The sequence below is a fragment of the Odontesthes bonariensis genome, chromosome 18, assembly GCF_027942865.1.
Source record: "Odontesthes bonariensis isolate fOdoBon6 chromosome 18, fOdoBon6.hap1, whole genome shotgun sequence".
NCBI lineage: Eukaryota > Metazoa > Chordata > Actinopteri > Atheriniformes > Atherinopsidae > Odontesthes > Odontesthes bonariensis.
This window is the reverse complement of record NC_134523.1, coordinates 26,001,950-26,015,685: the sequence shown is the minus strand read 5'-3', so window position 1 is coordinate 26,015,685 and position 13,736 is coordinate 26,001,950. Positions and strand designations below refer to the sequence as shown.

The 13,736-nt window shown below is 44.4% G+C and overlaps 1 protein-coding gene across 9 annotated transcripts in view; it reads left to right on the top strand.

Moving 5' to 3' along the window:
- The window catches only part of macf1a (microtubule actin crosslinking factor 1a), a 286,863-nt gene that overhangs the window by 74,909 nt on the left and 198,218 nt on the right, over positions 1 to 13,736 (top strand). The gene's annotated exons all lie outside the window — the stretch shown is intronic.

The window sequence follows — 13,736 nt, the reverse complement described above, 5'->3', positions numbered from 1 at the left end:
AGAAGCTACGGGACAGATACGTGAAGGCAAAGAAGAGGGCAGAGACTCTGTTGATGCCGGGGGCTTCAGACCTTTACCTCTATTGACTGAATTAAAAAATTAAAATGATCCGAAAACTGCAGCAGCATCATTAATTACAGTATTCTTGCTCTTGACAGCGGCATTGTTTTCTTCTCCACTTTCGTGGTTGTAGAGTAGAGGTAACCTTCACGTAGCAGCGCCACCTCTGTGACGGAGAAAATTGCAACTACTGGCGCGCAACGACTTGCGCCACTATATAGGGTCCTATGGCGGGCACGAACTCGTGACGTCATCAACACTGCTCGCGCGAGCAGACGCTGCAACCATGCTAGAGCCTTAACTTGGCTGCCGTTGGATTCATTTTAATTTTTCTGATTTTGATGCTGTAAAAATTCAATTTTAGAAATTCGTATTCAAACTCTGATGGCACAGAAAAACTTCCATAACCGTGCACTCTCAGCTCAACATGCACTCTCAGCTCGCCGTGCACTCTCAGCTCGCCGTGCACTCTTAGCTCACCGTGCACTCTCAGCTCACCGTGCACCGTTAGCTCACCGTGCACTGTTAGCTCACCGTGCACTCTCAGCTCACCGTGCACCGTTAGCTCACCGTGCACTGTTAGCTCACCGTGCACTCTCAGCTCGCAGAATTAAAAAAGACGTCGACTCGAGCTCCACTCGGCTTAAACCGGGAAGACTTGGACTGCGTCTAAGAGGCTGTTTAAGCACAGAGGTCGTCCTCTTTTCATGAACACACACTCCGATGCACACGGATGACCCCCGCGGCCCCTGGGCTCACCAGCTGTTTGTGGTTACAGGGTGTGTCCGGGGCCTGCCGGCTGCTATCGGATCACTATTTGCATGTTCTGACTCACTGCTGTCACATTGCAAGGTGTGGACGTCCTCTGATAGTCCGTTAGCTTCAGTGCAGCACGGGACGAATATCTTCTGCTGTTAATTTGCGTATCGGGTCTGACTTAATAAACCATTTCCTGTTTTACTTTTAGATATTTGGGATATCTGATGAATGCTTAAACACGGCTGCCACTGACCGTCTTTTTCTTTACTGTTTTTCTGAGAATTTAATAGAAAAGAGTCCAAAAACCCAAGCAGACATCCTTAAATATTTTGTTTAAAGTTGTTATTTACATCAAAATAAAGACAATTTTTTTTTTTTTACATTTAAGAGGCTGAAAGAGGATATTTGACTGTTTTCTTCTTGTTTAAAACATAAACCAAGTCTCTGGGTGTTTTTGGGAAAATTAAACTCAAACAATGACTTAAATGTATGAGAAGCCGGCTTCTTTCAACCAGTTAAAGAAGTTTGATATTTCAGATCCAGCTCACAGTAAACGTGCACATCATCGTGTTGCTGGCTGGCAACTGAAGCGGTGTAATGAGTGAACGCGCTCTCAGACGGGGGGGGTGATGCTTAAAGCTGAGGCGGCGTCAGCTCCGTGGAAGCTGAGAGTTCTTTCTGAGGGTGACGGAGTGCCGGAGCTTCCCGCTGCCTCCCAGCAGCTGCTTCTTAAGGGCGTCCGGTTGGAGAGATGACTCTTAAAGAGGAGAGGGGACTTCCAGCTCTCTTTCTAACTGTATCCTCCTCTGTGGGGTGTGACGTGGGAGGCCACCACCTCCAGATATGGACAGATATCTCTGTCAGCTGGTCACTGTACCCACTCCGCCAGCCTCTGTCATCTTTAGCACGATAAGGGGAAAATGGCTGAAATGTTTGCCAGAGGAAGACGAATGTTAGCTTTCCATCCCGGCTGTGATCGATCCAGTTCCCACCGCAGTCGTACGCCGGCTCCCCGAGTGAAGGTCCTGACAGATTAGGATGCAGAAAATGAGATGGGTTTCATTTTCCTGCCGTCCCCGACTCTCTCTCATAGCCAGCCTGTCCATTTCTTTCTGTCCTTGCGCCTCTCCTTCCTCTGTTCTTTCTCTCCTGCCACTCTGCCAGGCATTTTAATGACTGGTTATTAATTACACCGTAATGTAATGAGGTCAGTTGCCCACCAGCTGACCTTCCGTGCTGTAGAAATCCTTTTAAACATGACCGGAGTTCACAGCCAGCTGTTTTAATGCCTGGATGGATGAATGAATGAGGACACGTTCACTCAAAATGCTTCATGATGTAGTTGCTTCATGCTAAAGAAGGAGCTTTACCCTCTGAAGTCATGCAGGAGGACTTCCGAGACGATGTGGAGACATTACAGGCCTATTTTTAAATTCTAAATGTACCTGTTTGTAACACAGCGTGACTTTTAACGCCGTCATTTCCTCTGACTGCTGCAGTCATGGAAGCAGAGTCTGTTTGTCGTGAGTCAGAGACATCAAAGGTTGACTGGAGTCGTGTCTCCATTGCCGCTCGTTAAAGTCGATTAACAGAAAATACGTAGGGCTGGGCAGCGATTAAAATGTTTAATCTAATAAATCGCATGATTTCCCCGATTAATCGCATTTGTACGCAAAATTAAAAAATGAATCCAAAAGTAGTGTATAGCTTTTAGCATTTAGTTTTATTTTAAATGTGCTGCCATATGAATGAAAGTGCCATAACATTTGTTGTGCAAACACACTTTAACATCAGCATCTTTCTGTAGTTTTTATGTAGAAGCCTCGCTCCACTGTCTGTTTCCTTGAATGACTTGCTGCTATCAGTTGTGTGTTTTGCCTTTAAGTGATATTTTAGACTGGAACTACTACGGTGAGAAGACAATTCAACTTGGCAGTGTTTACAGATGACTTTGGTTCTGTCGACTCCGCCGTCTGGAAGAACTTTAAAATGAAAATGGCCGAGTAAAAGTTCCGTACCCTTCTCCAGGTTTGGTGGATCCGCCGATTACTTTCTTTTCCTGTTCCACAGCAGACAGCAACAGACTTTTACAAAATAAAAGCCTGTGAGCAACAGACTTTTACAATAATAAAAGAAATAATAAAACCTGCGTTAATGCCCGATAAAAGTAAAAAACGCGATAATAACGAGTTAACTCGCCCAGCCCTAAAAATACGTGAAGGTTACTGACATGACATGACCGAAACTCGCTGATGTGAGAGAATAATCATTTTTGTTTTCTTCCACATGGCGGACACGTCTGGTGTTGTTTTTTCTTCTTCTAAGGTTTTTGTTTCAGGTTAGCAGCTACTCAGAACGCCACCTAACGACCTCTCTACACAACCTGGCTCTAAGCAACGTTTAACTTCACATTTTCCTCTGTCGGATGGAAACGGCTCACGATAGGCTGACGCTTAGCTGTCCATCAAACACGCCTCACTTTAATCGCTCCCTCCTAAAGCCTCGATCTTCTCAAAGAAGCATTTTCAGCATCCTGCTTTTGTTTTCAGGATAAAGACGTTTGAACGCTGACCTGCATCATTGGTGATGGATGTTTGCTCAGGCGGCAGCGGGGGAGCATTTAAAGCGAAGCTGTGATATTAATAAAGACGTGATGTCTTGATTTTTTTTTCCGAGTGAAAAAGCAGCTGATGTTCGTATGCATATATATTTTCCTTCTTCTGAAGAGCGGCCTCACACGGGAACGATTCCCCTTGATATTCATTTTCTGCTGACCACGTTTCTCTTACAGATGAACGTGTGAATATTTAATAAAGCTGCTCTCAGCTCTCGGCCACATACGCTGGACTTTAGCTTCCAGCTCTCTCTGACCGTCGGCCCATCGCTGCCGTTTCCTCTGGATTGATGCCTGCTTGTACTTTGATGTTTTTCCTGGGATCAGGCTGGCGTTCATGATGAATTCACATCGGATTGGATCTTAAGAATCAAATCTAATCAAATTTATTTGTGTAGCACATTTCATGTACAAAACAATTGATAGTGCTTTACATAAAATAAAAGCATTGCAGCAGGGAGTGTAAGAAGCATTAAAGATACATAAAAGAATATAAAGAGAAACAAATAAAATCATTTAAATGAATTTAAAAACAAGCAACAGTCCAGATAAATTAAAAGATATCAGAAAGGAGCACCAGAGTGATGATGATTGTGCATCTGGTGACCTGCAGTTTGTCACTTAGCTCTTATCGGATCAGAGGAGCTGATGATGTTAGGTGTCATGAGTTCTGTCACTATCCAGATGTGGCTTAATGCGAGTGTGAAGGCCGACTTTGTTCTGTCTCAAAGTCTCTTGAACGTCTACACGTTTTCTTTTATCCTCTTTCTGTCCGTCGTTGCTTGCTCTCCGTCTTTGTTTATCCTCCCACTCGTTCGGTCTCTGGAACGCATTATAAACTCCATTTTGACTTCCCGCCCACCTGCTCTCTCCAGCTCCCGTTTGATATTCAGACCAGCATTTGTGTTTATTGTGGTTTTATTTTAGAGCCACCTCCTCAGATTTCTCCCCCACCTCTGGTCTGCACAGCTGCTTCTCCCTCTGCACTCTTATTACTACTCTGTTTGTAGGAACTGAAAGGAAGCCGTCAGTCTGCCAGCTGAAGCTATGCAGTTTATTTTTGCTGCTCATTCCTGCGGTTTCTCCTTTTCTTTCCTTTTTTCTATTTTTGGAATTTTGACTCTTTATCTTAAGTAGCCGCTGTGACTTGCTACCAAAGCAAAGAACTAGAAATATAAGAGATTTTATGGATAACCTTCAGTCAAAGCTCCAAAATTAAGATTTAAGAAGTTAAATCTGTCTGGTATTTAACAATATCAGATATAAGTGCGGAAGAAATGGTGAAACTGAGGTGAGAATGAATATTTATGAGAATATCTTGGATAATAGCTTCGCCCAACCTGCAGCGGCTCTTATAAGGGCTTCTGGACTTGTTAAGACTTGTTTGGTGGCAACAGTGCTTTATTGTTCCAGTCCCTCCCTGATTCTGTGTGTGTGTGTGTGTGTGTGTGTGTGTGTGTGTGTTGGTATTTTTAAGTTGTTTGCACGTATGTACACCCACATGCACATAACGTTGCATTCTGCATAGTTATATTTAAGTTTTCTGTGACCTAATCCATTGAGCTGCTGCACATACTCAGGATGGTTACACCCACATTGGAGTCGAGTCAGTAAACTGGACCACCGTCATTGTTATTGACCAAAGTATGTGGAAACCATCCTGCCGCAAGTTTCTCTGTGAGAGATTATTGTGCGATATGACACGACATGATGCAACGCGACACGAAGCAACGCGATACGATACGTCAGGTATCGATAAGACACGATACAACACGATGTGACACGATACGATATGACACGACACGATATGACACGCTACGAAACGACACGATACGATACGTCAGGTCAGGATGTGACACGGCACGACACGATGGGACACAATGTGACACAATGTAACACGATACGACACGATACGACACGATATGACACGCTACGACACGATACGCTACGTCAGGTCAGGATGTGACACGATCCGACACGACACGATCCGACACGACACGATGTGACACGACACGATGTGACACGACACGATGTGACACGGCACGATGTGACACGACGTGACACGACACGATGTGACACGATACGACATGATACGATACATCAGGTCACGATGTGACACGATATGATATGACACGATATGATACGACACGACACAACCTGACACGATGTGACACGATGCGACACGATACCATACGTCAGGTCACGATACGACACGATGCGACACGACACAATGCGACACGACACGATGTGACACGACACGATGTGACACGGCACGATGTGACACGGCACGATGTGACACGGCACGATGTGACACGGCACGATGTGACACGACGTGACACGACACGATGTGACACGATACGACATGATACGATACATCAGGTCACGATGTGACACGATATGATATGACACGATATGATACGACACGACACAACCTGACACGATGTGACACGATGCGACACGACACGATACCATACGTCAGGTCACGATACGACACGATGCGACACGACACGATGTGACACGACACGATGTGACACGACACGATGTGACACGACACGATGTGACACGGCACGATGTGACACGGCACGATGTGACACGATACGACATGATACGATACATCAGGTCACGATGTGACACGATATGATACGACACGACACAACCTGACACGATGTGACACGATGCGACACGATACCATACGTCAGGTCACAATACGATACGTCAGGTCACGATACGACACGATACGATACGTCAGGTCACGATACGACACGATATGATACGACACGATACGATACGTCAGGTCACGACACGATATGACACGATACGATACGTCAGGTCACGATACGACACGATATGACACGACACGATGTGACACGACACGATGTGACACAAAGCAACGCGATACGATATGTCAGATCACAATGTGACACGATCATTACGACAGGATGCGACACTACACGATGCAACGTGATACGATGTGACACTATACAATGGAAACCCCCCCCCCCACCCCCCCCCACACACACACACACACTTTGACTCCAAAGGCCTTCGTAGTTATGAGAAAATAAACGCCCCCACACCCCACATCCACACAAACATTACACCCAGTGCTGCCTTGAATGACCTTTTGATGTAACCAAGTCTTAAAACTCATGAAACATTGCTCAGTCCTCGTCTGTCCCAGTTGAACGTTTCATAGGAACAAAGGAGTTTTTACGGTGGGGATCATCTACCATTAGCTGATACTCTGAGGATATGAGATGTTCAGCTGATATCCTCTGAGCCTGTCCGCCAACAGGCTGCTCAGAAATCAACTGGAGGGGGTCGGTCATCAGTTTACCTGCCGAGTGTTTACCTGTCCACCTCCACACCAAACCGTGCTGACATCACACACCTGACTGAGCTTTCTGCTGCTGCCTGACTGGTTAGAAATGCTCTGATTTCATAACATTTCTGTTGGATTAACACGTTTCTGTGCGCTCTGAAAGTCTAGTTTTGGGTCGGACTGACACGATTAGAAAATAGCTTTGAAGAAAAAGTTAAATTTAGCATCTTTTAAAGAACATAAGAAATATTTTTTTGTCCAGTTTGAACAGGACACCCATAAGATCTGCTCTGTTTGGAGCCATTATCACCTCCTATTTCCCTCATTTTCTCCTGACTGTGTGTGTCGGGACGCCTTCTTCTTTGTTTCCCATCTCCTAATCATGTTTTCTGTGCTCTGCATCACCTGGATTCTGTCTTCCAGTCTCTGTCTGGACCTGTCCTCCACTTTCTGTCAGCCCTCCCACCGTTTACGGGATGATCAAAGTGTACAAAGCTCCATTCTGTGCCCAGAGGCTGAATATCCCACACTTTATGCACACATTTATATCCAGTCAGTCAAAATTAGATAATAAAGCATTCAACTGTGAGCCAGAACTGTGTTTAAAAAAACCAAAACATGGGTATTTAAACTGATTTAAAGGAATATTACAACCTGGAATAAAGTGTCTTAATCTGTGAGAAAAGGGAGGTAAAGAAAGAAGAAACCTTTTTATTTTAAAATACAGTTTTTTCCAGTTTTAACTATTTATTCATATATTATCTTGTAAATAAGCAAATAAATACAGAAATTATTCATTTAAAAAGTCCTAAATGAATAAATGAAGTGAGCATACTTATTATTTCATTAGATTTTATATTTTTATTTCTCTCTAAACTGTATTTTGATTTGATTCGATTCCAGTTTGAAGCCTAAAGCTCTTTTTCTGCAGCAGAGAGAAGATTCGTTCACCATTAAAAGACTTTCAATGGTTAGGACTTCCTCCGGTCAGGACAGTTTGGACCCAAAAGACGTTCAGATTTGATGGATTTTTAAGCGATGAAGCGGTCGGGATGTAAACCGTAAAAGGTTGAAATGTGAGCGTAACGGCGTGAACACGGAGGCATTTAATCTGCTTCTACAGGCCGGACTCCACATTGTTTTTCTCTTCTTTATTTCTGACCCCGTTTACCCTCCTCACACTGATACTGAGTCCTGTATCTGTGCTCCAGCTGACCTACATGAGATATAAACAGCTTCATCAGCTACTGACGCTGCTGTTTTGTTCCTCACCCCTCCGTCTCTCCGATTCTTCGTCTTCTTTCTCGTGACGGCCGGCTCGCCTCTCTGATGAATGCTCCTTTGTTTCACCAACACTCCCAGCTGCCGGGGACCCGGCGTTGTTCCACCTCTCTAACCTCCAACACATCACACTATCTGCTCATCCTCTCCTCCTCCCTGCTTCAGGGTCACGGTCGTCTTCATCAAACAAGACAAACAAAGCTGGATTTAGACTTTTCTGCCCTCAGAGAGGCCTGAACTCTATCAGAGATTAATTAAACATGTTTACCTCATATTCAGCAGCTGGAACTGATATTTGTAGGAATTCTGAATGCAGGTCAACTAAAAAAAAAAAGGTGTTATAGCCCTTTAGATTCTGCTTTTAAACAGAAACCTTTCTCCCCCTCACACTCATAGTTACAGAGATTATCTCGTTTCCTCTGAAGTGGAATTAAAATACAGTTTTTTTTTTTTCTGCTCGTGTTGCAGACATTAGAAGAAAAATGCTGAAAATGATGTCATACGTAGACGTTGATAAGGATGTGTTGGAAAAATGACCTCCGTCTGAGGCCGGCGTGGCGAGGCTCGGCGTGGCCCAAAAATCTACAGAATCCAGAGTCTTCCACGACTGAAAAGAACCGCTCGCTCCATCGGTTGCTGAGTGATGACCTTTGCCTCAGGCGTCATGTCGCGGCTGTATTTCCTGGCTTTATCCCAGCCTGCTGGTGAGGTTTTCTTGAGGTGGTTGCTTAAGTTTTGGCTCCTCCTCGCCGAGCGGTGACTGCTGACGTCATAACACCGCCCTGCAGGCATCATCCTCACGGGTCCATCACAAAAACAGCGGTTAATTATATCGGTTGATGTCTGATAGTTTATTTTTATATATTTTTTTTTTATTTACTATTTATTCGTTTTTACTTGGTAACATGCACATGACATGACATGACGAAGGGAGGAAGGATGCTGCTCGAAAATAGGGAAAAAAATTAAAATAAAATCTTAATGGAGGGTTTGAGCCAGATCTATATCGATCTATATGAACCGATAGTTCCTTTTAAAGCCAATATTGTCCGATACCGATAATATGGTGCATCTCTACTTTCATACCTTCTAAATACGTTGTTTTATCGCAGCTTTTCGAGCTTCAGGCACGTTTGTTTCCTCCCTTTTCCTGTGTGCGTTGATGGCGCCCCATCAGTCCTGACGTAGCTGACTGATCGGTGCTCCACCCTCCTGAACTTCAACAGAACTGATCTGTTGCTCGTGCACGCTCAAATCCACCATCAGAGACGCGTGTGCATGTCGATGAAGGCGCACAAAAACTATCTGAAATGGTCCTTCAATTCCGGCTCGAAACGAGGCGGGTTGAAGTAAAACCTTTTTGTCTTTACAGGAGCAGAAATATCAATCAAAGGGTCAGAATACGGATGTTGACAGATTTTCACATTTAACGGGTTCCTTAAGCACTTCTCGGTTAAAATGAAACCTCATTAACGTGTGTTTAATCAGCATTTAGTCCTTTATCGCCTGCTTTTATCGGCTCTGATCAGTTTTTACGTCTGAAACGCAGCTCCGCCCCGCGGCGTCTGAATGAGAAACTGTTCTGTTTATCTCGGGGAATGTTTCCCTTCATGCTGTCGCAGCTTACTTAAGCTTTTCCCTGATGGACGGGTGTGGCTGCTGCATGTAACTCCAGTTATGTGTGTTTTTGAGCTCCCAGAGCACTAAGAGCAAAGCACTGGCTGTTAGACGGGATTTAATCTGCTTGTTTTAGCCTTAAAGAATCAGTTTTAATCCCACCACTCGTATAAAAAAGGGATTTTCCTCCTGTCATATTAAAGCAGGAATCTGTTGAGTTTTGGTCACTTTGCTGGTCGATTATTGAATGAATGAACTCCCCAATGAACACAGCTGAGGAAGTGTTTGATCCCAAAATGATCCTAATAGAATTGCTAATATTTGAATTAATGAATGGAGCTTATTTCTGATGTCGGGGGTCATAACTGTGACCGAATGCTGTGATTTATCGGCTCGTTTTTAGAGCTTTCTGCTGCACCTCGCTGCCGTCAGCCATGACTAGACTCTGATCAGAGGCCTAAAGGTGAAACATGAGGCCGTCTGAGCTGGCTTTACTGACCAGTGAAGGCTTCGGACTGATGGATCAGTCGCACAGACTATCTTAATATTTGTCTTTTATCCCACTGTAGCACTTTGAGATTTTGTTGTAAATGTAAAGTGCGTTATAAATAAAATGTATTATTATTATTATTATTATCTTCAGCTTTAACTGAAAAGCTCTTAAATCTAACCAGAGTTTCTGTCTGTGCTTTCTCTTCCATGTCTCTGCTGCTGCTCCCGCTGTCTTCCTCCAATAAAGGTAAACACATCAGTTCCTTCCACCTCTTTCCCCGCCGTCTTTACCACTGTAAAGTTTTTATTTTATTTTGCGGCTTGTATCCACCGTTGGTGGTGGCATTGTTTCAGGGGCCCTGGCCTCCATCTCTGGGCTGCTGTTTCTGCTTTAAAGGCAACTTTTAACACCTCGGGATCGGTTTGCAGTGACCAGAGAATCAGGTGGGAAGGTGGGAAAACATGCTGAGAGCGAGCCCCTGTCCCGTTGCTATAGTTACCAGTCACACCACCTCCTCCTCCGGTGTGTGAGGACGAGAGTTTTTCTGTGGCGTGTCCAGGCTGGCCTTTGATGAAGCGGCTCGCTGTTGACGGGGTCATGTGAAAGAGGAGACTCCCAGGGGGAGCGTTCGGGATCGCTGAGCAGTTTTTCAACATTTCTGCGTCGGGCTTTCCTAACTTGAATGGAGCGCGTTGGCTCCGAGCTGCGCGGCAGGAGTCTGGAGCTGAAGTTTTCATTCAGCTTCCAGACGAACTAAGTTCATATAAAGAGTTTTTTATGCCTGAAGAGCAGCGCAGGACGCATTCAGTGGGGAAACGCACAATACCGTCTTTTATGCTGCGTTTGAGTCGATTAAAAAGCACTCGGGTGCTGAGGAAGCTTGTTGTATGCAGGTACAGAGAACCGTGTTCAGGTTGTTCTCGGGTGGAAACGTCCTCTAAACGACCTCTAAACGTCCTGCAGGGAGTTCAACCTTCACTAAAGAACACTCCTGGTATTCATGCATCTATTTTAATCACAAACGGAGATAATTTCAAATAAATCAACGTGTTGTTGGGTTGGCTGCTAAATACAAACCTGTCTGACTGAGAGCTGAAAACTGTAAACGGTTTCATTACGTATTCACTGAGCTTTAAACAGAAAGGAACCACAGGGATTCGTTCACAGAATGATAGAAAGACAGAAGAAGAAGAAATGACCCGAAGAAGAAAGCTATCAGGACACGTTGTTGGCTTTAAGGCCGGTCTTTCTGTGCAGCTTCTCCCCCCTAAAGAACACTTAACCCATAAGAACCTGGACCCCGTTCTACTTAAATGAAAATTATGGGGGTCATCATAACACAGACTAAATAGACCACATTGAACATATTTCTGACATTTTTCTCAAAATAACACTCCCTAGTGTCAAAGATGTGTCAATGGGTGTTAAATGGTTTAAATGGTTTGAATCTTTCCTTTAGCAACCAAAAACAAGCCATTTAAATTTAGCTAGCTCTGCCCGTAGTGGTAACCTGGCACACAGACATCTTGGAAATGTTATTATGGGAAGACTAAATCACATGACCTGTCACATGACCCACCAGGATGTTAAGTATGGGTCACTCTGCCAATTCATGAGTTGAAATCAAGGATAAAGTTTTTCATGGAATTTTCCAGAACATTTATAGGGCGTGTGCCACCTGTGTCTTGGTGGGTTCATATGGGTTAAAAATATTCTTAAATTTGAAATTAATTTAAAATAGCTACCAAGTCGTTCCTGACTAATGACTGTGTCACAGTGGCTGTGTTTTCCTGTAATGTTAGGAGGCGATAATGAAGGTTCTGAGGCTCTGATCAGTCACTTGGATTGATTGGGATTCAGTCGTCTCTCTGAGCTGAATTTGATATCAAATCTTTTGCTCTTCTGAGGTCTTTCATGTCTGTATCTGGTGGGAAGTCGAGCTTTAGCTTAGCCACTCTCCTTCCTCCTTCCTCAGCTACATCACCTGATGTAGGTGCATATCTCCGTGTTTACGCCTCTGAGGTGAAGGAAGCCATTATTTGGAGTCAACCTGCTGGTTACCATGACACCGGGCTTCATCCTTCCCGCTGCTGCTGGTGTGTGTTTGTCTTTGTTCCAGGTAATTATTTACCATGCCGTGTTTACCTTTTCCTGAGAGAATAAAGGAGGCAGCAGAGCTGATAAGACACCCGGAGACAGAGGGAGTTTCCCAACGTAAATACGAACGGCCACTCGTGGTCGTCTGAGGCAAACATCTGGAAAGTTCTTCATGGAAAATGATGAAGCATCTGGTCGGGAACCAGCCCAATCAGCACGGATAACCGGCTATGTTGAGTTAAAGCAGCGACATGTCCACAGCTTCAGGGTGTTTTAATAACTCTGGGACACGGAGTGGAGCTGTAACTGTAACCCAGCTTCACCCTGATTTGTCCCTTATAGAGACTCCTGTTTCAGATGTTTCAGCGTCTCACTCTGACTGATAAAAGCCTTTAAAAAGCAAAGGTTTGAGTAAGACTTGTGGGGCTTTTCCGTGACACAGCCCGCACTGTGGTGTGGGATGACCCACTTTTTGCTGCTTTTCTGTGCAGAAAGCGCTCCATAACTGGCACCTTTTCCAGTTCTAACTCGGCCCAGGATCCAAGACTCTTTCTGAAAGAGTTTTAGAGTCGGCTTGTAGCATAAAAGTCTGGTGTGATTCGTGATTAATGATGCAGTCATTAATGTGTTATTAAGTATGGATTTACAGTCTTCACTCCTGAAAATTACAGCTAAATGATGCTTTAATGGAATAAACACCACGACAGGCAGTCGATCCCCCCTACAGCGGGAGGAAAACACAGTATGGATGACTAGAAGCAAACAGCTGTGGAAATGTTTTAAATGTTTTGAGCCAAAGCTGATTAAAGGACTCCAACTGAAGACAAAGCGCGTGGTGTTATGACCCGGCTTCGAGGCCGAGGTGATCCAAGCTACTCGTTTGTTGCTTTTCCGCCTCTGAGATGAAGTTTGTACTTTCAGTGTGAACTGGACACTGAACACAGCAGCTGTTTTTACACAAGTACAAATCAGTTGTTTCTTATCTGCGCCTCTGCGGTGATGTCACCGTGACTTCACCCCCCGTATTTACAGCAGGCAGGCGTGCCGTCAGCTGTTTATTATGAATATCAGCATTATTAGAGGAGCGTTTGGCTGAGATGACAGAGAGAGAGAGAGAGAGAGAGAGAGAGGGAGAGAGAAAGCCTGGCCGGGTGTTTAAGGGACGAACCGGGAGAAAAGTGTGTGTTTTTCAGCCTTTTATCACGTCTGCCGCTCTGTGATCAGCTTTAGCTCAGCAGACACGAAGAAGCCGATGTGGGCCGGGCCGAGCGACAAATGTGTGGCAGGCCAACACACACACACACATATACAGCAGCACACACACACACACACACACACACACACCAACCTTTTCACACACTGATTATTTTGTTTCCTTTCCCATGATAATCCACCACTCATCATATAGAGATTTTTCTTTATCTGTATTATTTATATTTTATTCATTTCAACTTCACAACGTGCAATATTATTTATACTAGGTCACTTTACTT